General features: G+C 44.7%; 1 long non-coding RNA gene across 2 annotated transcripts in view; it reads left to right on the top strand.

Annotated features, from left to right (window-relative positions):
• Nucleotides 1-25,172, top strand: part of LOC125407291 (uncharacterized) — a 56,600-nt gene that overhangs the window by 21,533 nt on the left and 9,895 nt on the right. The window contains exons 1-3 of one of the 2 annotated variants that reach the window (XR_015735693.1): nucleotides 5,738-5,773; nucleotides 5,951-6,099; nucleotides 14,848-15,002. This is a non-coding gene — a long non-coding RNA (uncharacterized LOC125407291). Of the gene's footprint in view, nucleotides 1-5,737; nucleotides 5,774-5,950; nucleotides 6,100-14,847; nucleotides 15,003-25,172 lie in introns of those variants that run through there. The other variant, XR_014997954.2, reaches the window with a different exon arrangement.

Raw genomic sequence — 25,172 nt, forward strand, 5'->3', positions numbered from 1 at the left:
CTTATTGGTTTAACTGTTTGTTTAGTTAACCAAAGCAGCTGCCTCTTGTGTCTAGTTTTGCTGGTTAGGTATTCTGGTAAGCTCTGGAGGGGGTGAGGGGGGGGCACCACTCTCGCTGAGGGAAGTGAGGATCTGGGGTTTGCTTAGCCTGGTGGAAGCAGGAGGTGGTGGAGCCGGTTACTAAATCTAGTTCTGCCTAGGTTGTGTAGGGACATGGATTGTCACTGGAGCTCTAAGAAACCCCGCTTTCTGATTTGGAGAATGAGCGTAGTACTGTGCAGCAGTGTGTGAGAAGGAAGTGAGGCCACACGAGTAAGACATCTCCGCCAGTATTTCCCTGTACACAGAACACCGTGTGTTATTAGGTCACCTTCTTCTCTCTCCACCCAGCATCTTCTTGATGGTCGGGCAGTTGTAGCCTTCATCACATTCCTCAGCATCCAAGCCTAATGTCCTGCCTATGTGCTAGCAAATTAGGGCATGGTTTATCGAATCCTCAACGTAATGATTTCCCCGAGGATGAACTTAAAGCAATTTTTTTCCACTATTTTAGTAGTTAACCTCTTCATCTGCTTTGCAAAGGCCAAGGGTATTTTGAGATGATTAAGATGAAGTCACAGTTTATTGAATCATACCACTAAATGGAGTGAGAATGAGGCTATAATCCGTGTAGCAGGTGACATAACTGGAGAGGTAATAAGCAGCAGGCAGAAGCAGAGTCATAAAAATGCACTTATCTGCCACTGCGTTTGTGTGAGGGCTTACACTACTGGTCAGGAATTTCCGGCTCTGCCATTTTTTTCTATGGAACTTTTCAATTGCTTGTAATGGGTCACTGTGCTTTCTCCTCAGGCCGGGCTGTTATCAGCTCCATTCAGATATTCCTTCCTCTGTGGTTTGGAGTGCTTTGTGACACTCGTGAATGGGTGTGCCTAGCTTCCAGTGATTGGAATGCGCCCCTGTGTCACGAAGACTCATCGGCTTTACTTCCTACTTCCTCACACATAGAAGTGTTGGAGGTGGTTACGCTTTTCAAACACTTATTAGTTCTTTAAACCTCTAGGAAAACAGTTCTGTAAGATCAAAAGCCACAAATACATTTTGTAAGAAGTTATTTCCTACTAAATTAATATGCTAGATAACAATAAAGAAACTTTCAGGGAGTCGAAGGCACCAATTTGAGTATTTTTTTTGTTTTTGTTTTTAGGTTTATTTACTTTATGTGTACAAGTGTTTTGCCTCATACATGTCTGTGCACCGGGTGTCCTCAGAGGTCAGAAGAAGGCCTTCTCTTCTCTGAAACTGGAGTTACAGATGGTTGTGAGCCAGCCACTGTGTAGGTGCTAGGAAACAAACTGGGGCCCTCTGCAAGAGTAGTCAGCGCTCTTAACCTCTGAGCCATCTCCCCAGCCCCTAATTTGAGTATTTCTAGTCAGGCCTGTGATACCAGGTGAAACAAGGCTGTGTGAGTGTGGAGGACTGTGTGTGTGAGTGTGGAGGACTGTGTGTGAGAGTGGAGGACTGTGTGTGAGAGTGGAGGACTGTGTGTGTGAGTGTGGAGGACTGTGTGTGTGAGTGGAGGACTGTGTGTGTGAGTGTGAGTGTGGAGGACTGTGTGTGTGAGTGTGGAGGACTGTGTGTGTGAGTGTGAGTGTGGAGGACTGTGTGTGTGAGTGTGGAGGACTGTGTGTGTGAGTGTGAGTGTGGAGGACTGTGTGTGAGAGTGTGGAGGACTGTGTGTGTGTGTGTGAGTGTGGAGGACTGTGTGTGTGAGTGTGGAGGACTGTGTGTGAGAGTGTGGAGGACTGTGTGTGTGAGTGTGGAGGACTGTGTGTGAGAGTGTGGAGGACTGTGTGTGTGAGTGTGGAGGACTGTGTGTGTGAGTGTGAGTGTGGAGGACTGTGTGTGTGAGTGTGGAGGACTGTGTGTGTGAGTGTGGAGGACTGTGTGTGAGAGTGTGGAGGACTGTGTGTGAGAGCGTGGAGGACTGTGTGTGTGAGTGTGGAGAACTGTGTGTGTGTAGGACTGTGTGAGTGTGTAGGACTGTGTGTGTGTAGGACTGTGTGAGTGTGGAGGACTGTGTGTGAGAGTGTGGAGGACTGTGTGTGTGTGTGAGTGTGGAGAACTGTGTGTGTGTAGGACTGTGTGAGTGTGGCTGGCAACAGGATCTAGTCCAGCCCCACAGTCAACTCAGCGAACTTGGTAGAACATTGAGTTGTATTGTCTCCAGCTCTAGAAACGAACTGTCTTACTTTGTGAAGTCAGACGTGGCACCTGAAAACCGTCATGTAGACATGTGGCATCAAACTTCCACAGCCTTGGTTTTGTGTTTAGACATGCAAGTTAACTCTGAACCAGTTTTTAGGTGTGTTCAGCTAGTAAATGAGAAGTGGTGTAGAGAGGTAGATTTGATGTCTCTTAGCTTTCATGGAGAAACATGGCCCTATGGTTTTTTGTTTGTTTATTTTGTTTTTAAAATTAGACTTAGCAGAATTATCAGCTTTCTAAATATAATCCAATTTTTACTTTTTCTTTTATCAATTTCACAACAATCTGCCAGGAAAGGGGAAAAAATCAGTATTTTCTTAAAATCTCTTTGTATCAATTGTGTGCAGCTGTCAATTGAATCTTATCCAGTGTTTAACACCCTTAGATTAAAATTTCTGACATTGCCCACTGATATGGTGGTAGGCGGATCTCTGTGAGCTGAAGGCAACTTTATCTAGACGAGGATTCCAGCCAAAGCTGTTCAGTGAGACCCGTGGGAGAAAAATCAAAGAGAATATGTCATAATTTCCTCCGACTATAAAAATGGAACCAACCCTAGAAATGCAAGCGTGGACTCATAGATTTCACTGGGCACTTCACTATGCTACTGGATAAAAAGTGGACCAGGAGTGTGTATCTTGGAAGGGGGCAGAGGGAATTGCCATGATCTCGGTAGGTGGCATGATGTCTGTTTGGTAAGACAGGAAACCCAGCTGCAGTGGTTTTTAGAAACAGTAAGTGAATTTACTTTTGAAAAAATTAACTTCTTAGTAAGTAATCACGTTAAAAATTGAAATGTTGGAAACAACAGTTTTTGTAACTAAAATTGGTAGTATTTGTCTAGTTTTTGCTGTACTGGAGTTGAGCCCAGGTGATTGACATCTTGTAGGTGAAAAGCAAATGTTTTACCAGTTGAGTTATAGCCTCAGCCTTCAGAATTATAATTTATAAGTAAAGGAAAACAGAATTTCACTGTTAAAGGACGGACTGCATAAAGACAAATTCCACTTTACACAAGGCTCCTAGAGTTGTACTTTAGGAAAGACGGTAGACAGGAATAGACCTCGTCGATAAAGTCAGTGATAGGGCATACTTGCAGTGCAAAGCCCTGGGTTCAGTCCCCTGCACTCCAGAAAACAAGAGAACAAACTACCTTCAGTAGTTAAATACTGTGGTCTTAGCTCCAAAGAGATAGGAAAATGGAACCAATATTGAGTTCAAAACCGGCCAAATACATGTGAAGAGTCAGCGTGTCATACGCAGATGAGCTGTTCCTGAATGGTGCTGGGGTAACTTGCTAGCCATTCGAGGGAGGGGACGAAGAGAGCTCGTCATGTAAATCAGAGTTACCAATGGATAGGAAGGGTTTCTTGTTAAAAAAACATGCATTAAACTGCTAGAAGACTAGTAATTAAAAATTAACCCTTCCGTTCTTTGACTATAGAAAGAGTCTTAAAGCAAGATAACCAAGCCAGAATGTAAACAGAGAAGCCCACAGAGTTAATGAAAGAGTTTACGGTAAATGGGAGCCCCCTGAGTGAGTGGCTCCCTTGTGCACAGAGCTTGGAGCTTAGTAGTAGAGCTACAGATGGGGAAGATGCCAGGGTGGAATTCAGGGAGGATCAGTTCTGAGAAACAAAAGGTGTGGTAGGAGGGGCTCAGAGAGAAACGATGGCTCCTTTCCAGAATCCGTTGAAAACTCTGACCTTTCCATCCAGAAAAATGTCCTCAAATAGATATACGCATTTTTGCGTGTAATGCTGGGCATGGCAGTAGTGCACTGTGGACCTCAGGTTCCGAGCCTTAATATAGCTTACTTATTTACTTATTTTCAGTGCTGGCAAGCACTGTGGCACTGTGCCCTCCCCCGACTTGCCCTTTTACTGTAGCGTTTGGAAGTCACATAAGACTTCAGGGTCACTTATCTATGCAATTTTTTGGTTTGGATTTGGTTTTGGCTTTTGGAGACAGGATTTCTCTGTGTAACTGCCCTGGCTGTCCTGGAACTCACTCTGTAGGCCAGACTGGCCTTCAACTCACAGAGATCCACCTGCCTCTGCCTCCTGAGTGCTGGAATCAAAGGCGTGTGCCACCGCCCGGCCTATGCAGTGTTAAAGAAAATCACATCTCACAGTTTCATCATAACGTCCAAAACCCTTGGAACTAAGGATCTGTTGCTTCCACTTGAACAACTCGGAGGATTAGGGCTGCTGAGATGAAACGGTTGGTGTCAGAGCCTTTTTGACGCAACTGATCTTTCTGCCTCTCTCATTCTAATTGAAGACTCAGTTTTTCAGGCTTGGGACTCTCCAGAGTTGAGTAAAACTATGTTTACTTGGAACGTTTAGTGTCAGGTTGTGACGTCAATGCATGCCGGTTGATAACATTTAAACCTGGTTTGCAGGAAATTCTGCTGTTACTAAAATATATTCTATTGATCGTCTACGCAATTTCATGCCAAGGCAAGATCTGGGGAACTATTTGGTTATTTTGGTCAAGGCAGTTGCTGGTAATTGCTGGTTTTACGTTGTTGTTTTTTTTTTTCTCCTTGAATTACATGAAAAAATAAACAGAGACTATTTGGCATATGTATTTGAAGATTTTTTTTATAGCTTTACTACTGAGTTTTTAAAATACAAAATATTATTTGTGAGGTACATTAAAGGTAACATTAAGGGAGGATAATGTCACAGAGGACTGTTCTTTTGGGATGAATCTAAGAAATTCTTTGGACAAGGTGCCTCTTTGGGCACCTCTTGTTCTCCCAGTGGGGCAAAGCAAGGCTTCCGTCTGTCTGCTTGACCTCTCCTGATTACTCAGTGCTAGCAACTGGAAAGAGCATCTTTGGTGTGTGTTCAACCATTTATTTCTAAATGTACGCAGACTCCTCTCCATCAGTAGAGAAATCCATAGATTCTGAGCATTTCTTTGCAAAACTATTTTATTGGTCACTGTGACTTGGAATTGATAGCATCATTAATTAGAGACTAATCTGGTGGGGAAGAGGAGAATGGGGCAAGAGAAAGCAATAAATGCCCAACTCTCTGGGAATCGGCCACTAGGACCACTGGGAAGGCGTGAAGCTGTCACCTAGGCTTCCCGGGCTCTGGGCACTGTCCTGCACACACGTACCTTCTCCTCACTCTCAATAAGCCTGCGAGGTGGCAGGTTTCACCCTCTATATCTAACAGAGGCAGGAACAGCCTCAGAGAGGTTTTCATAAATACCTCAAACTGACTATTAGCAAATTGCTATCAGGATTTGAACTCAGGAGCATGGAGGCCTTAAACCTGTGAGTGCATGCATACATGTGTGCATATGTGTGTGCATGCTAGCGTGTCACAATGCTGCCTGTGGCCATCTAAGAGATGCTAATGCTGTAGTCATTTCTCCGCATTTGATTTCTGGTTAACTGCCCAGCATTCTTTTCAGCGTAAGTGCCCCACACTCCGGTTTATTTTCATTCCGAGATAAGAGTACATAGAGAGCTGCAGGTCCTTTTAGGGTTTGTTGAAATTTATTCTATATTTACTACTTGCTGTGCATCAGAATGACTTGATTAGTTGAAAATAGAGGCATTAATTCCCGTGTGGGATCTGAATAATGTATGGTGTGCGGATTTCTAGCTCTGCCTTTGGAGCATGCTAATTTGCATTTGTCTCTTGTCTTGTGCTTTTGGCAGAGCATGAAAATTTCAAGAATTAAAATCAAGGAGCATATGATTATCTGTACTTCAGGAGAGGACAACCATGAACCTGGGGACAGATCCAAGTGACCTGAGAGTGCAGCTCCATCCTGTGTCCTCCTGGGGACAGTCACAGCGATCTGAAGGTAAAGAGGACTGTGCTTTGATCATTTTGCTGGCTGTTGGCTGCCACAAGGCTCTAGGAAGAACACTATGGTGTGGCTGAGCATGTGCTATTGTGCTATTGTCTGTGTTTGACTCCACCCTCCCCCACCCCCTTTCTCCCTTGTGGGGAAGTCTAAGTGGAAGGGTTGTGAATGGTTGTGAATTTTTCAACCATTAAAAAAAAAAAAAGTGAAATTTTCAGGGGTTGTTGGCACATGCCTTTAATCCCAGCACTTGGAAGGCAGATCTCTGTGAGTTCGAGGCCAGACTGATCTACAGAGCGAGTTCCAGGACTGACTCCATAGCTACTGGGATACCTTATCTTGAAACCCTCCCCCCCACTCCCCAAAAAAGGTGAAATCATGACATTTTCAGGAAAACAGATGGAACTGGAGATCATTGTATTAAATGAAATAAGCTGGATTCAGAAAGACAAATACATGTTTTCTCTTCTCTCTCTCTCTCTCTCTCTCTCTCTCTCTCTCTCTCTCTCTCTGGAGGTCATAAGCACAGGCTCCAGCTTGAGACTGACCTTGAACTCTTGATCCTTCTCTTCCACCTCAAAACTTTGGGGTTATACGTATGTACCCTATGCCTGGTTTAGGAGGTGTTCTCTTGCAAGTTAAAAAAAGAAGTCACAAGACTAGGAACTTCATGAAGGTATCATATCTTCATATGATACATGAAGTTACATCAGATAAGCATTTACTCATCAAATCTGCATAATAAAGTTATAAGTTCATCGTTGCTCTGCTTTCAAGGAACCCGTGAAGCAGAGAGGAAGAGGAGATAGAGAGAAGTTCCTCTATGGAGGTGTCGAGGGCTGTAGTCACAGGGCCAAACGAGGGCACAGCACAAAAGTGCTTGGCATCACCCGAGGTGTCAGGGGAAATGTTCCAGGAAGGAGTAATCTATTCCTAGCTACACTGGCCACATAGTTTGTGAGGCCCAGTGATTGAAAATGCTCATTCACTCAGAGACTGTGAAGACTTTCAAAATATCACAGCAAATATGGGCACCTCACCCTTCCACCCAGGACTGTAGAGCCCACAATGGGAAAATGAGCCCACCCGGGCACCAATGCTATTTGTTTCTTTTGAAGCATTTTTATAATCTAATTACACTCCAAGAGAATTATTTTTAAGTCAGTTTGGTGTGGCCCTGGTAGTTTTGGGGGAGAAACCAAGGACATTAGAAAGGGTCATGGGGACATTTGCTATTTATCGCTCTTCCCACACAGATCTGCATTTTCTGGAAAGTTTGGGGGATATTTGCAACTCTCTCCAGCAGCCTGTGCCTCTCAAACAAATGACATGTCAGCGACAAAAAGCAAGTTCTTAGTCTTGTGTTTGCTTGGAATGGAACAGAACCCCTGCCTACTGATGAGAAAAAGCAGACCACGTGGCGTCTGTGGAATACAGATGCCGCCATCCATAGATAGTGCCGTACGTGGAGGGACACCACTTACCTTCCTGCTGATGCCAGGCTTGGTCATGTGACTCACTTTGGGTATTTGGAGTGAGGGGAAGTGATGCAATCCAGGTCTGACGAAAAGTTCTGGCCAACTCTTGAAAGGCCACGGCAAGTCTCTGTTCCCCTTCATGTCTCCCACCACAAGTCCCATGTGTCCTTGCCCTCCAGCCTGGATGCTGAGTGAAGAAGCTGCAGGGGGTCACAGCCATCACATGACCTGTGCATGAGAAGTTACTAAGGTTAGGAAGTTATTTAGAACTTGGGGAAGGGGACTGATATGGCCTAATCATGAACTGGTTCTCACAAGTACAGCATTCGTCAGCTAAAGGACAGGCAGTGGCCTCACCCTCTGGAGAGCAGCATTGTCTAAGGGCAATGGCAGGTTCTTCCAGGGGAGGATGCGCTGTGAATTCTGCTGATGGTTTTAGGATCTGCTGGGAAATCAAGCTGAACCCTCGGTGCAGGAAAGGGTTAGATAGCTAACAGTTCCTGCCCTGGCTTCCCCATCTGCCTCAGCAGTTTGCTGCCTGACTGACCTCGGGCAAATTGCTTGGCCTCAGTTTCCCCATCTGTAAACTTGGAAGACTATTTCTCTGCAAGCTTTTAGGGTAGAAGCAATGCCTGCTGCTCTTTTTATATCAGAGCTCCCTTCCATTCGGCTTACCTGCTCTGATTCAGTTACATTTTGTGTGTTTCCATTACCTGCCCTTCATCAAAACAAAATAAAGGGGGCAGGAGATCAAGAGAGGGAGGCTGGGCATATACCTAACTGGTAGAATATTTTTTCCAGTACTTTCAAGGCTTGGGATTTAATTCTCAGTGCAAAAAACAAACAGTGAAAAAACAAAACAAAAAGACAAAAATGGAAACAAAAGCAAAGAAATGACTCCTTCAAACAAAAGAAAACAAAACCAAATGAGCTACAACACGGGACATCTGCAGATCCCTGCCTAGCACTCCTTTCTTGTCAAACGCCTGTTCTCTCCTCTTTCTGCAGAGACACCCATGATCGCACACATGCTATTTTCATTTGGATATCTTATGCATGTTCCTAAATATATTACTTATTATCATAGTATACACTGTTCTGGGTAGATAATGCATAGACAGCTAAATTTTAAAAAAAATGCAGCAATATTCTTTACAAAGGACAATTCTTGGATGGAAAAATTAATTAAGTCTGAGTGTGGTGGTGCATGCCTACAATCCCAGCACTCAGAGAGTGGAGGCAAGGTGCTGGTGAATTTGTGGCCAACCTGGCCTACACAGTGAGATTCTATCTCACAAGCAAAACAAGGAAAAATTAACAAGACAGACCATTTCTTAAAAGACAATGAAGGAGGAGGCAAATGAGCAATCTCCTTTCTGTAACTCATCAAGAGTTGTTTTTTCCCATTGTCACTGTGGACCAGACCCTGTATTAGGAACTGGAAGTCAAGCTAAAGGAGACAGAAAAAGGCCATTCCTCTGAGTTTGCTTTCTAATGGAATGAAGACAATACGTTAGCGAGCAAACGTAACAGCCCCTTCCCACCAAGCATCATAAGGGTCTCCAGGGAACCCTGCAATGAGTGGATTCAAGTTATGACCACAGTACAACTGTCCCTAGAAAGGGAAGTGGCAATCTAGACTATATGGACTGCAAAAATTAAACGCTAAAGTAAAATAATCCAACCAACAAAATAGGCTATAGTTTGTAGAATAAGAACCTAAAATGGTTAATAAATAACTTGGAAAAGAATTCAATATTCCTGTCCATTGGATAAAAGCAAATTAAAACTGATTGAGATTCTTTTTCACTCCAGTTAAATGAGAAAGAACTCTTGTTCAGTGCTGATGGGAATGTAAACTTGTACAGCCAGAATAGAAATCCTGTGGAGGTTCCTCAAAACCTTGACATCAAAACTGCCAGATGACTCGAGTAAACTCTCCAGGGAATTTACCAGAAGGATGCTGAGTCAATGCACCACAGAGATACTGGTACATCCATGTTTCCATTGCACTACTCACAATGTGCAAGAATTGCACTCCAAGAAATGCAGCCAAGCTAGGAGTCCATCAGACAAAGGGAATGTGATCCATGCACACAATGGAGTTTTTCAGCCATAAAAAAGAGTGAAATCATGCCGTTTGCAGAAAATGGATGGCACTGGAGACCATTGTGTTAAGTGGAACAAGCTGGATTCAGAAATACGAATACATGTTTTCTCTTACATGTGTAATTTATATTTAAATTTCTATACTTTTGTTTAGGTTATGAAAGTAGGAAGGGGAATGTGAGAGAGGAGGAAAGATTGTAATGGGATGCATGTGATATGAACAGAGGTGGAGAAAGGGGGACAGCAGCAGGGGATGAGGAGGGGATACACACAACCCCTCCTCCTATATATATATATAATGTTATATATATAGTATCATATGTAATATATATAATAATGTATAACGGCATGCATATGTGTAGCGTGCTAAAAAAGAACCCGTGAATAAATAAAGAAGGGAAGTAAGATTTATTGGGCAGCTGTCTTCTGTTAGTTTATCTGTTGCATTTCATTAATTTTCATAATAGCTCCTAGTGCTCCATTTTTCAGGTAAGACATCTTACAGTTCACAGTGGTCAGCCAACTTTCCCGAATGGGCCGGCTGATGAAGAGGGACTTTTGATCCTTCCCGCCCACTTCCTCAAACCTGACAGTTCTTTCAAGCAGGCAAACCACGGGCTTTGTTGTCAAACCCTGACCACTGTCTTCAGTCGTGCTATGTTTAGACAATCGATTATTGTATCCTGGAATAAAGTTCGGGCTCGGCTTCCTGTGCCCTTCCAGGTGGTCTCCTCTAATCCGCTGTCCCATTACCTGTGGGCTGCTCCTCCTTGAGCCCAGTTCTGCCCCTGTGAAAGGCCTGTGCCTGTGCCAGCTGCGGGCTCTCACGTTCAGAGTTGTTCAATGGTACAGCATTGGCTGTGCGTTCTCTATGATGTGCCCAAGGTTTGTGTCTAACTGATCGGCCACTCTCTGAGCCCAGGGAACTGAAGACGTGAGTCCCCCTGACTGCAAATAAGAACCCAGAGGATCCCTTTATTCTGTGTGGGAAGAGATGGCCTCAGAGGCACTCTAGAGGCTGCTGGAGAAAGGTTGGTATGCCAGGGCAGTTCTGGCACAGTAAGGGAGGGGAGAATGACTCTGGAACCAGCCTTGGCAATGATCCAATTTCAGGTCCCAAGGTCAATTATGGGAGGTGCTAGCTTCTACTGACTGTCTCCCTCTGAGGACCGTGGTACAGATTCAGGTGACTCAGAATGTCTCTCTCTCTGTGGAGAATGTCACTGCTCAGTACCAGAAAGCTACTCAGCCTTGGCCTTGAGGGAAATGTCATGTGCCCAACCTAAATGGCATAATCTCATTTGAAACACAAAGATTCTATAATTATGAGCAACACACAGAGAGAAAGGGCCCTTGTCTGGGTCAGGCCTCAACAGCATGATCACTTCCAGCAGAGAACTCATCTCTAGGTAACTGTTGTATTGGGGATGCGGTATGACATATGTCATATTGGCAGCGTGCTTACGTTTGTTCGAGAAAGCTGGGCAGCAGAGGAAACTGGGAACACACCCCTCTTGTAATCTCCTGACTATGCTGTCCTGGTTGAACACATGTCACTTAATGAGAAAGTCCTAGTCTTGCTTGCCAGTCGGGGTACTGAGTCCTACCCTAGACAGGGGTGTGGTGTACGTACATGCAATAATGGAGACCCAGCTCGCTGGGTGTGTGACAGTGAGTGGAGCTTTGCCAGCTTCAGTCTCCTGCCTTCCATGGCACAACACCCTTCTGATGGCTTAGAGGCGCAGGCTCTGTACCTTCCAACTCTGGGGCCATGTTCGAACTTGTCCTCAATAAGTATGTGGTTCGGGAGGGAAACAAAATGCCAAAATAGTGGTGACTTTGAGGAGCCCGAAAATCTGCACCCTTTCCTGGCCACGCTGGCAGTCCTAGAGAAGGTGGCCTGGAATTCAGAGATGATGTGGAGGGGGCGGTAGGAAGTATGAGGCAGGGGAAAGGAAGAGCAGGCCCTTAGTGAAGTTTGTTTTCAATTTCAGCCAGGGGCTCAGAATAGCTGGCATTAATACCTCATTACTGTTGGGTTTGTTTGGTTCCCACATCCTGGCTTTGTATTAGAATCACCTGTGGAGACTTAAGAGGGTGTAAATACTTGGCTCCCTTGTGGGGAAGTCTAAGTGGAAGGGTTGGGAACGGGGTCCAGACAGCTACAATGAACAAACCCTCTGTGGGTCCCATATTAAGGAATTAATTCTGGGCGTGGCTCACTTTTGAAAATACAGTACTTTTCAGAATGGACCAACACGAATCTCATGATTACTTCTTTGTGAGGAAAGTCCCTCAGATTTATTTAGGCCTTTTCACCAAGACAGAAAGGAGAGGAGTTCAGTGGAGCAGCACTTATAGAAACGTTAGCTGTTCTTGTAGAAATGACCGTGAAGATGTGTTTGTTGCTCCTCTTAATTCTATACATTGAATACTTAAGACAGTAGAGTGTGTGTATGTGTGTGTGTGCATGCTCATGTGTGCATGTGCGTGTGTGTGTATGTGCACGTCTGTGGGCGCTCATGTGTGTGTGTTGGGTGGAGGAGGGTTGAGACAGTGACTTATTTCTCATGTAGTCCTCCTGCCTCAGCTTCCCCATGATTCACTAAACTTCTAAAATTGGAATTTTGAGACATTCTCTAGAATTGTGACCTGATCTGAGTCAGCACCGACTGCAGTGCCAGGTGTGTCTTCCCAGGTGGGGAGGTCAGGCTGCAGTGGAGGACTGGCAAAGGCACTGTGCACTGGTGACATGGCTGTGAAACCTGACGCCCAGGAAGACGCAATGATGCTGTGGCTGATTTCAACATAGTCTTGCCAGTTCACTCTGTCAACTTCTGAGAACTGTCTTAAGGAAATGCTTACTAAAGAGTCACATAGGAAGAAGAGAATAATTGTATTTCAATAGGTAGCAACGTCTGGAAATGGCATAATTATGAAGGACACACAGATTATTGAATAATGACTTCATTAGAAGGTTGGCACTGGAAATGCTCATGAGCTCTAGGAGCAGGCAAGATGCTTATGACAAAAAGTCCAAGTGCTCAGTGCCAGGAAATGTACAGAAGCTGTTTCCAAGGCAGGACGTGGTGAGAAGACAGGAAGAGGCATGTGTCGGGGACCAGAGCTCTGAGCATCTTCTCCCTGGTGCATGTAACAGGGATGAACAGGTGGGGGTGAGGTTGTTCTAATCTGGCCAGCATCCTTAAGGAAAATAAATTGCTCTGGTTTGATCAGCAGGCTAATATGCTGTCTATCTGGATTTATTGGTGACTTTGGTCATTCGTCCTCTGTGGAAGGAACTTGCCTGTGGTAGGAGGCAATAAAACTCAGAAGGTAGACCAAGAGTCAGAGAAGTGTGTGCATAGATAGGGAAAGGGGAGGCGACCCAAAGATGGCTGTGAAGTTCCTGAGACAGATGTCTAAGTTGGACATTTACATGAGCCTGTAAAACCCCTCTCGTGTGTGTGTGTGTGTGTGTGTGTGTGTTGTGTGTGTGTGTAAGATCAGACGAGGGTGGAGGGTATCCTTCTCTATACCACTGAGACAGGGTCTGTCACTGAACCTAGATCTAGACCAGCAGGCAGCATGTTCCAGTCCTCCTCTCTGTCTCTCACAGTGCTGGGGTTACAGGACTGTGCCGCCATACCCAACTTTCTTTGTGAGTGATGGAGATTTGAACTCATCATCACGCTTGAGCAACAAACACTCTTACCCACTGAGTTGATTCACTGGCCCTGCAATCCTTTCTCAGCTAGCTAACAGTGTGCTAGTTACCTGCAATACAAAGAGTTTGGGCAATAGATTCTTTACTTTTAAAAAATGTTTTTATTCTACTTAAAACCTGCCAAGGTTGTTACTCGTTGATTTTCAAAGAATCCTTTCGTACTTTCTGAAGTCCTAGAACATTTTGTGCTGTGCGTAGAGGCTGTATTGATGAATCATTTCCCATTACATTACTGATAGAATTTTGGTCCTGAACTGTCACTTCCTCTCATGTCTTTTTCTTTTCCTTCAGCATCAGCCACATTAACTGTTTTCTCACATCCTGTTCCCAACAATAGACAGCTGGAGAGGGCTTTGGAGAGAATGGTCTGAGCCGCAACGGGAATTCAGATCTCTACAGGGCAGGAAGAGTTTGGGGAATTATGGGGTAATATGTGGTGAATTCCATAATCCAAAATAATTGACTGAATGCGTACTGAACAGTAGGACCCAATGCTGATAAAAGTAGCTAGAACTTTAATATGTGTTCATTAATGTGGTTCTTCAGTTCCTCAACTTGGTAAATCCTTCCCTTGTGTTCACTAGAGGTACAGAGCTGATCTGGACTTAGAATTCATTTGGCACTTCTTTACTTAACTGTTTCTGTACATGGACAACATGGCAACAGTCAACATTTATTGAAATTCAACCCTGCACTTCTGTAATATAATTCATTATTGTTTCCTGTATTTTACCAAGTAAAGAAACTGAACTGGTTATGGATCCAATAGGTGACAGAGGTGAATTGACTCCCAGAAAATCTGGCTCCTCAGTATTGGATAATGCTGTTTGTACAATATGTGAGAACTCTTCTCAGAAATGTGGGATCTGGTACTCAAGCCCATTAAATATATATTTTAAAAATATGTTTTTAAGATTTGTCTTGCACATGTGTGTGTGTGTGTGTGTGTGTGTGCGCGCACCAGATGTGTACCTGGTATCAGAAGAAGGCCTCGGAGCCCCTGCAGTGGGAGGTATGGATGGTTGTAAACCACCACATTGGTACTGGGAACTGAACCCAGGTCCTCTGCAAGAGCGAGTGCTTATAACCATGGAGCCATCTCTCCAGCACCATTAAGTATTTTTTGAAAAAATTAATTGGGCTGAATATTGGTTGTGAGGTATAAGACTAGCTGGCCAGGAGAGAGGATGGGGAATTCCCTTCTCAGCTTGCTATATGGACTTCTAGCTATAGGGAAAAAACTTAATTCTTCTATTGTTGCATCTATTCAACAGAATAGTTGGTGGACTAAATGCTAAATTAATTCCTTTCCCTTCCTTCCTTCCTTCCTTCCTTCCTTCCTTCCTTCCTTCCTTCCTTCCTTCCTTCCTTTCTTCCTTCCTTCCCTCCCTATCTCCCACTCACCTCCCCCACCCCATTCTTTTCTAACAGAAAACCCCAAGACTGGTAAAGGCTGGAAAAGAAACAAGTCCTGCTGTGAAATATTTCCAAGGGGACTTGAGATTATCCAGAGAGGAGAGGAAGGTGTTTTGACTGATTGACAAGGACACTGAGTGTTAGAAAATAAACAGGAATTCTTCACTGAATAGAGGGTGTGGAGTCACTGTGGGAACGGATTTATGGGAAACTGCAAAGGTTGCTCAAGGAGCACTGAGAATTTCAGGTAGCTAAAAGTGCAGGACTTAGAAGGAAGGGCTGTCCCAACCAAGGGAAGGTACTGGAACTCCCTGCCATGGCCAGAGATACCTGAACTCTTCCAGTTTACATATATCCAACAGAAGTAACTTGAGCATGTCCTCTTTAAATATATATTTAATCATTTATAATAAGACAGTACAATCAAAAGCAACTTGGCCAGGAAGGGCTTATTTGGTGTACACTTCCATGTCATGGTCCATCATGGAAGGAAGTCAAGGTAGGAACTCAAGACAGGAACCTGCAGACAGGAACTCAAGACAGGAACCTGGAGGCAGGAACTCAAGACAGGAACCTGGAGGTAAGAACTGAAGCAGAGACCATGGAGGAGTGTTCCTTATTGACTTGCTGCACATGGTTTGACTAGCCTACTTTCTTAGACAACCCAGGGCCTCCTGTCTAGGAGTGGGAACACGCACAGTGGGCTGGGTTCTCCTGCATCAATCACTAACGAAGACAATACCCCATAGACTTGCCTACATACCAATCTTACGGTGGCATTTTCTCGGTTAAATTTCTTCTTCCCAGATACATCTAGGTTTAGGTCAAGTTGACAAAAACCAATGAGCTACGTGTTTTTTTCAGATTAGTTTATTATATCCCCGATGAAATATACAAAGATGAGAGTCAGTAGATAATATTTAAAGACACACATTTATTTTTTGCCCATAAATTATTAAAATTCAAAACAAAATAAGCAATGTGTTTGAAAATGCTGTTATACATTTTCTTGTTATGTATTGTGTATATGCATGTGTGTACCAAAGCACATATGTGTGGATGTACATGCATGTGTGTACATATGTGTATAGAGGACAGGGGGCAACTTCAGGCACTATTCCTCAGTTGTCATCCACCTTTTTGTCTTGAGTCAGGGTGTTTCACTGGTCTGGAGTGCCTTAAGTAGGTTATATCTGCTGTTCAGAAAGCCCAGGGATCCGCCTGTCTCTGTCTCCCCAGGGTTAGACTGCAAGCAGTCACGACACCCCACTTTTCTTACATGGGTTCGGGGGATCAAACACAGGTCCTCATAGTGCAAGGCAGGCACTTTACAGAGCAAGCTGGCTCCCATGCCCTGTTTTCACATCTCTGAAAACCTTCATTTAATGCTCCGTGATAGGATATGTTCAAGGACTGCGTCTAAGCTCAGTTTATTCTGATTTCTAGTTTTAATTAAAATATCTTGCCACACAAGCAAATACAGTTCCTGTTGAAGGTCTGCTTCTTGGCAGGACTAACTAAATACAAGACACTATTTTTTGTTTTCTTTCATTTTAGAATTTTTTTCTTTTATTTTTAAAAATATACCATAATTACATTGTTCCCCTTCCCTCTCCTCCCTCCAGGCCCTCCTTGCTCTCTTTTCCAATCCACGGCCTCTTTTTTCATTACAGTTGTTGCATACCTGTGTGGATGCATGTATATGCATTCCTAAATGCAACCTGCTCAGTCTGCATGTGTTAATCATATGTGTGTTTTCAGGGCTGACCACTTGGTATTGGATAGTCGATTGGTGTGTTCTGAGAGGGAGGGCTATTTTCCTCCCTCTCAGAATTCCTTACTTGTCTGTAGCTCTTTGTGTAGGACTGAGGTCTCGTGGCTTTCCCCCATCCACTCTGGCATGTCTACTGTTGTCTGTTTTTAGCTCATGTTTAGGCAGCCATGTTGGTGAGACTTTAGGGGTGTAGCTTCTGACACTCCTAGGAGTGTGTCCAGTCTCCCAGCGAATACTCTGGTCCACTGGCTCTAACAATCTTCCACCCCTTCCTCTGCAGTGTTCCCTGAGGTACAGGGGTGATTTTGTAGATGTATCTATTGGGACGATTTTTCTTTTTAACTCTGAAGCACTCTTTTCAGACTTTTATTAGTTTAATTAGTAACTTCCTACCTTTTAGTCCCTCTTGCAAACTCTTTAGAGACTGTTTATTTTATATTTTTAGCTTTGCATTAAGTCTTTGAATAGCCTTCATTTGAAATATTTAAATAGATTAGGTAATTCTCTTTCTAGTATTTTAGAGTGTACAGATAGAAAATTTAAAAAAAATGAAAATAAGCATTTTCTTATTATTTCCCAGTGTCTACCCAGAAAGATTTCTGTACAACATGACCTAGCTCTTGCAGAAGTAAGAAATCACTTCTGCCCCAGTGTCTCGAAAAAGAAAATGCTTATTGCCTATAGTTTCTGAGGGTCAGGATTCCAGGAGACACTCTGCTGTGCTCTTTTGCCTCAGAGTCTCTCTTAAGTTGCAGCTGGGGCGATGCCAGGCCTCCAGCCAGACTAGGGGAGGACCTGCTTCCAAGTTCACTCTCACGCCTGCTTTCGGGCTTCAGGTTTTCATGGACTTAGTGTCTACTCAGCTTCTCTATAAAGAAAGAGAGGGCGAAAAGGATGGACGTCATGGCTGGGTACTTAATCCCTGTTCTCTTTGTTAGAGTCACTACCTGTGGCTCACACTTAAGGTGACGGAATTATCCAAAATGCGTGGTAACCAAGGAGACTGGTGAGATCCGGTGAGACTGTTGCAGAGGCTGCCAACCATACCCATTTTCAAAACTAGAGATTTGTTCAGAGAGGTAACTGCTTTCCTGTTCACTGTTGGAATGTCATCTTTACCTAAAAGAGACACAGTAAGCATAGCTGTTCGTATGAGGATATTTGCCCAATGAGAGGCCATCACAGCGTATCCCTAAGAGAGAGAAGGTGACAGTCACCTCTCAGCTTAACTGTTCTTTTGCCTTTTGACTTCACATAACTGGTTCACTAGTATGAGTTATAAACTTTTCATCTACATTAGAAGAATCTACTTTCTGAAGCTCTGAGTTATATGAAAGGAGCCACTTACACAACGTCTTGCACAACGCCTTTCAGCCTTCATAATGCTTCAACCCTTTAACACGGTACCTCATGTTGTGGTGACCCCCCCAACCATAAGATTATTTCTTGGCTACTTCATAACTGTAATCTTGCTACTGCTATGGAGCATAGTGTAAATATTTGATATACCGAGTACCTGATATGCAGCCCCGGTGAGAGAATCTTTCACCCACCAAGGGGTCACGACCCACAGGTTGAGAACCGCTGCCTAGTTGGTAGACTGAAATTCACTCTGCTCTACCGAGAAGGAAGCGTGAGTGGGCCTGCTGCTGCATGCCTACTGGTGGAACCCACATTCTATCTTCAAGGAAGGTTGGATGTGCGGGTGCAGGACAGACAGGGCAGGTGCCGTTCCATCTAGTCATGTCTGTATGTAGTATATATGACTGCACTTAAGCTTCTTTCTCATTACTTGATTTGTTGTTTTATTAAAGATTAGGATATGTGGAAATCTAACTGCCGACCCACTGTGGAGCACTCAGAGCTTGTTAAATGTCTCCCCATTTGCACCTTCTTTGATGTGGGAGGTCCTTCTGTATATGTGTTGCTTTTATTGGCTGATTAATAGAACTGTTCCAGCCAGTGGCTTAGCAGAGCACAGACAAACTGGAAGAGACAGAGAGAGAGAGAGAGAGTAGGCAGAGTCAAAGAGATGGCATGTAGCTGCAGAAGGAGAAAGACGCCCAGAACCTTTACCTGTAGGCCACAGCCTTGTGACGATACACAGATTAATAGAAATGGGTTAATCCAAGATGTGAGAGCTATCTAGAAATATGCTTGAGTCATTGGACAAGCAGTGTTATAATTAATATAGTCTTGGTGTGATTATTCAGGTCTGGGAAGCTGGGAAACAAATGAGCAGTCTCTGCTTACACTTCTATGCTTGAGATATTTTTACATGACCTAAGGTACATAGGTATATAAAATCATATGTCAGTGAAACATTTAATCCTGCAGAAATTATAAAGAAATTTATTTGAAAATATTTATTTTGAATATATATAATTTTACAATGTATTAAAGATTAAAATAAATTTGCATGATGATACAATGGAAATACTTATTCATTCTTACATAAGGAATCAAATCTTGGGTGAATGTTTTATACTGCAGTATGTAGAGCATCTTCAGTGTTCTTAGGGTTGATTGATATTTTGATTTAATTGTCAAATGCAGAGAATGCCACTTTGCATAAATACATAGTCCAAAATGGAGACATGTGTTTGAGGCCGTTGGAAGTTTTACCGTAATTCCAAGCCAAAATTCATTTAATGTTCTTGTAAAATGAAGCTTAAGTCAGCAACTCACACGGCAAGTTTTGAAATCAAACATTCTAATAAAATACAATCCAAAGGAATACTAATTTGATACTCACATGCTGAGGAATTATGATACGAAAATATTAAAATTCTTTGTTTCCCCAAGTTAGAACTGAGACGGAGGCCTCCTCCTTTCTGGCAGCTCTCATAGTCCCAGGCTGCTGGGGTCCGGGGAAGCATCAGTGGTCATATCCAGCTATGAATTCTATGATCTGCGATACCAACTTGACAAGTAAGATGTGCAATAGTGGCGCTGCGGTGATGGAGTGACCAACTGCTTGCTCTCTGTTTGGAGTCAGACCCAGCCTATAGGAGAGAGTATACCCCTGGTACTTGAATCCTGTTTTCAAAAGAAAAACATGGTGGGAAGGTTGTAATCCCTAGGGTAGAACTGAATACTGCTACTTAGCTAAATTAATACAGCATCAAGCTGTCTTCTAGATAGTCAGTCTCAAATAAACACTGCTCTCACTCTGAATCAGAGAAGCTTGTCTTTCCAGTGCATGGTGGTGAATGTGGAGCTTCCTAGCTACACAGGTGCTGAGAATGCATGGTGACTGAGCTTTGTAAATGATAGAATAATGGTAGAATCATCCTCTGCAAGGCTCAGGGAACGCTGTGCCCTCAGAAACATTTTAAGGCTGTGACCTCTGCACTCCCTTATATGACCTCAGGTGGAGTTGCAGCCCACAGCTTAAGAAGCTACGATCAAGGGCATATTCCTTTGGAGACCTCTGCTCTAGGCTCAGGGTTGTTGGTGGCTCAGACTGTAATGGTTATGAATGAGTTATCTAAAAATACAGTGGTTTAAAAAAAAAGTGACCAGGGGTATGGAGAGATGGCTCAGCACTGATTGCTCTTCCAAAGGACCTGGGTTCAATTCTTAGTACCCATATGGAAGCTCACACCTGTCTGTAAATCCAGTTTCAAGGGATCTGACATCCTTATGCTGGTGCACATAAAAATAAACAAACAAATAAAAGTGATCAAAGCTCTAATCAGATATCAAAAAAACAGAGCAAAAAGAAAACATTAAGAATTGTTCTAGGCACTGGGCATGGGAGTACATGCCTTTAATCCCAGCACTCAGGAGGTCTGATAAACCTTTTCTAGGTTGGGAGAAATGGCTGACTAGAATTCCAAACCATATCTTGTTTAAGAAAGGCAAAGTAAAGATTCTTTTCCTCTTAGAGTTTACCTTACTGAGGCTGAGTTTTGATACCTTAATCAAGGCTAGCCTTGAACTCACTACGTAGCCCAAGCCAGCCCTAACTGCAATCTCCTTGCATATACCTCCCAAGTGCTGGAATCGTCTAGCTATGATTTTATGTCCCAGTCAGCATTGTTCTGGTTTTGTCTGAATTGATTGTGTAGCAGCCCCTGAACAGCCTCTCATCCCTATCTAATTAACACAGTCCCATTTCTGCATGGTCGCAGATCCCACTACTTCTTCACATCGCCTGCCTTGTTTTCTTCATTCCTTGTCCACAAGTGACCAAGTCACTACACCTCCACGCTTTCTCAGGGCTGTGGTTGTAGGATTTCAGGTTCAGATGCGATGGGGGTGGGGTGCAAGCAGTGGGCTTCAGGCTACTGGGACTGGGAACGTGAAGCAACAGCTCCGTTTCAACAAGGGCCTCTTTCAGTTTGGTGTGGCCTCAGGTTCCCTGGCGCAGACTTGCCCACCCTTCCAGAAACAACACTGTGGACACACTGCCTTCCTGGTGCTGCTGTGGGGCTGATGTTATTCCTGTGGTCCAGCCAAGTCCCATCCTGAGGAACACGGAGCCAGTGTGCTGTGGGAGCTGGGCCGGTGTTGAAGTTGGCCGGTTGCTCCTTAGCCACAGCGGTTCTCGTGGAGGTGAGCCAGGGCTGGAGAGGGATGGGGAGGCTCCTATGCCATGTCCTTCTTTCTGAGTGGCGGGTGTCCCCGGACGCAGTGGATTGCACCCTGTGGGATGAGTCCAGCTACCAATGACCTCAGGCTTCAATTGTTTAAATCTCTTGGTGCACAGGGGTAGGGTTACAGGGAGGGTGTTTGGGAACCTGAAGACATCTGACCTTCAGTTAGCCCTGGTTCTTGGGGAATGGAGAAAAGGGCTTTAGCTGTTTTGGCTGGCTAAATAATCTGGTTCTGACCTTGTGAGGTGTCTGTTGAGGGTTATGTGTAGAAATCTGTTCTCTCTCTTCCTCCTCTCTCCTCCCTTCCCACCTCTGTCTGGTTCTTAAGCAAGATGTGTGCGTGTGCGTGTGTGTGTGTGTGTGTGTGTGTGCGCGTGTGTGTGTGTGTGTGTGTGTTGGCCCTGAGCCCATAGTGGTGTGTATGCTAGGTAAGCTCTCTCTACCTTGTCCTCAGCTCTATTCTGACTGATCGAGCAGGACTGCCCAATTTGTGTGGCATCAGGTAGAGCCAGGCTGCTGTCTCCTCTCAGGACTTACTGTGTGGCTCCCCCCAGGGTGATACTTTCTCAATGCTGTTGACCTCTGTTTTAGCACAGGGTGGTAATGACTCCTAAGGTTCTAGCATAGTGCCCATCATATTGAACAAGGTTTCGGGATGAGGTCATTGATTTCCTGTAGAAATTGCCACCCAGGGGCCCGCAGGACTTTGTAGAGGAGTGAGTCAGGGGTTCTGGAAAGCGGTCTGTGTGTGAGCCTTCAGACCTGAGTCAGAACCATGGCAGTTAGTCAGCAAGTATTTATGAACATACCTTCTGTCAACATGAGTAGTTGTGTTAGACATCATCATACAAAAAGCAAAAATAATATACTTTCTGGTCATGAACTGACAATACTACTTGGGAAGGCATGACCATGAAAATATTTAGAAAAAAAGAATTTAAAATGATTAAGTCCAGGTAGTTCTGTGTTCTCTAGATGCTCCCCATTTCCGCTAGATGTTCCCCATTTCCGCTAGTTGCCTGTATGGCCTGTGAGGGTGACAGCTCACTGCCAGCCTTTGACATGGTCTGTTTGAGCTTGGGGCATCCCCATTCCCACTTGAGATAAACGTGCGTAAGGTGGGTGAGCTCGTAGCATGAAGCACATCTCCGGATCGGATTTGCTCAGTTCCTGGTCCCTTCGCCTGCGGTGGGGTGGAGGGAGCAGCAGGGAGTTCTGGTCCCAGGGCATCATGTTCTCTGTTATCTTTGGCATCTCTACTTGCTGCCAGTGTCCTCTCTGAAATCAAGTCATTGTTTGCCACCCCACTGCCCTTCAAGGCCCTTCCCATGGAGCTTTGCGGGCTCTGCTCCCTGCCCAGAGTCATAGCCTGTGGGTGTCCTCTTTCCCCAACACTGATGGACCTGACCTAAGCTCCACTGCCTCCATGTTTCCATGTCTGCCACTCAGTGTTTCCCAGTGTCTGTCCTGTTTCCCCAGAAGGGCTCTAGAGAGGGAGCGGGTACTTCCTACATGTCACACTGTTGTATACTTAATTAGAATTAAGTATAGGGACCATGGGTAAAGGGTGTTTTGGGGGAAGCTCTCTATGCACACCTTCCCATGTGTGTGCGTTTAAGCTGAGTTCTCCTCTTGGCCTGATGTCTTATTATTAACTAAAAACTTATTAGGCAAGGGTTCTGAATGGGACAGGAATGTGCACAAGTTCGGACTGGTGCATGACTCATTGGTTTTAAGGAATTCAAAAGTGGTGATTTACTAAGAAAGTCAGCCTGAGAAATGAGAGAGAGAGGGGAAGGAAGAGAGCATAGAGAAAGGGTGGGAGAGGGAGTGGGAGAAGGAAAGAGGGGGGTCAGGATGGAAAGAGGGAGTCAAGAGGTCCTCTTGTGAGTAGAGCTGTCTAAATAAGGCGCTCTGAGGCCCCTTGTAGCCCATCAGTAATTCCATCATTTAGTTGGAATAGAGGGCAGGAGGACGGGTGTTCTGCTGTGTGTGGAAGGGAGGCAAAGGGACTCGCAGCATCTTGCTGCCAGCCTTGGTTCACCTGCAGGTGGAGGGAAGGCCTCCTTTCTGTGGATGGTGACTGCTCCCAGCCTCACTGAGCTCCTTATCGTGTTCAGACACGCTACGATTAAAAACACACACAAGCAAACAGCAACAACCAACAAAGAACAAAGAAACTGGGATCTCATTCAATCCCTACAGACTCCCTCCACTCTGAGGGGTTTTTGTGGTTTACCCAGGGTCGCTCAGCTGGTGAGGGGTCGAGACAGGATGTGCACATGGATCTGTTCAGGCTAAAATCTTTGTGAAGGCATGCATTCACCTATTTACCTGCTCATGCTGACTTTTTAATCTTTTTTTTTCTCTGTAGGAGGGAGGGGGATCTTTACATTCTTTGGCAGTGAGACTCTGCTCATCCCCTAGGGCTAAGTGAGGTAGGTTCTCAGCGCATTTTTGACGGATGACTGCAGAGTGCCTCCCAGTTGCTCCACGAAGTGCAGAGCAGTATATGGAAAAGGGCTCCAGGGGGGAGGAGGGGAGGGGCTGTGTTCTTGCTCTTCCCTCTTTCTAACCACTTGGTCTTAGGCTGTTGCTTAAGGGGGCTGAAGTGGGCAAGGAGCGGTATAATTTCTCTAAAGCTGGATTCTTGTGAGGCAAGGAGAAAGCCACTAGATCCCCTGGAATGTGTGAGTCATCTAGCAGGGCTCTGCTCTGTCTTTTCTATCACACAGACCTATCTTGGTGGTTCACACAAATGCTCCTCTTTCTCCTGTGCTCTTTCTCTGCTTTGCAAAGGACCCCTTTTCACCGTGTGTCAGGATCCAAAGGTTTTGTAGAAGACGAAACTTCAGTCACGACATAGTGAAAAGACTGGACGTCATCTGATGGGAACCCAGAGAATACTTTCCTCACCCAGGGGAAAGCTATGGCTCCCACAGAGGTTCCAACATCATGCCAAACAAAGGACGATGCCTATAAGATTAGATTATTCAAACACAAACTAATTACCCCAAGACTACCCTACAATTTATTTCACTGAAATTGAAGAATTCTTCTTTCCTGTAAAGTGAGAGACTATATTTTAGAGAGGAGAGAAAGAGAGAGAGAGAGAGAGAGAGAGAGAGAGAGAGAGAGAGAGAGAGAGATAACATCTTGTGGGCAGTTAGTTAAGAAGAGCTAACTTTAAACAAATAGAGACTGAAACCTGGCGACCTTGACCAACTCCTGTCTTCTTCTGGGACTATACCAACTTTCTGGCACACAGTCTAGAACCGAAAGTGTCTTTGAGAACTGACGTGAAATCTTGAATATGTGTGACTAATGGAAATACTGATAGTTGACGCTCCAGGTACAGAAGGAAACAGACTCTGTGCCAACGGCACTCATTCCCTAGAGCGCGTCAAGCCGGAGACACGAGCAGGGTGATGGGGGAGAAAGCCCTGGAGACGCCATCTGTAGACCACACACACAGCAGCAGCCAACTAGAGTCTAGGTCCTGTGGTCCTTAAGGAGTAGTTTACTATCCACCTTGACACTCTTACTTTCTGCTTAGGCTTGCTAGGTTATGACAAGAGCCCGATTGATGACCTGATCAATGGGTCAGAGCTCCCCTCTTGCCCATTGAAGAGAGATTCAGGAATGGGGTGATGCCCTTGAGGAACGAGAGGAAAAGCTCTCTGTCTGTACTGGGAGACAGTGGAAGGAATATAGAATGAGTTCACAGAAGGGTCCAGCCGTGGGGTTGTGGAGGGCAGGGCTGTGTGGAAGTAGCAGAAGGGCCTTCTGATGTAGCAGAAGCTGTGTCTGTCCTCTCTCAAAAGGGAGACAAAGCCAGCTTTCCCACAGAGAACTGGAGGATTAGAAAGGATCGTGGTGGCTATTGCTCTGTGTCAACTTTAGAGATCTATGCGGTCTGCTCTCCTTCACCAGTGTGGATATGTGCAGACGACCCTCAGTGTTCA

This window comes from Myodes glareolus, chromosome 19 (genome assembly GCF_982192425.1).
Source record: "Myodes glareolus chromosome 19, mMyoGla1.1, whole genome shotgun sequence".
Classification (NCBI taxonomy): Eukaryota; Metazoa; Chordata; class Mammalia; order Rodentia; family Cricetidae; genus Myodes; species Myodes glareolus.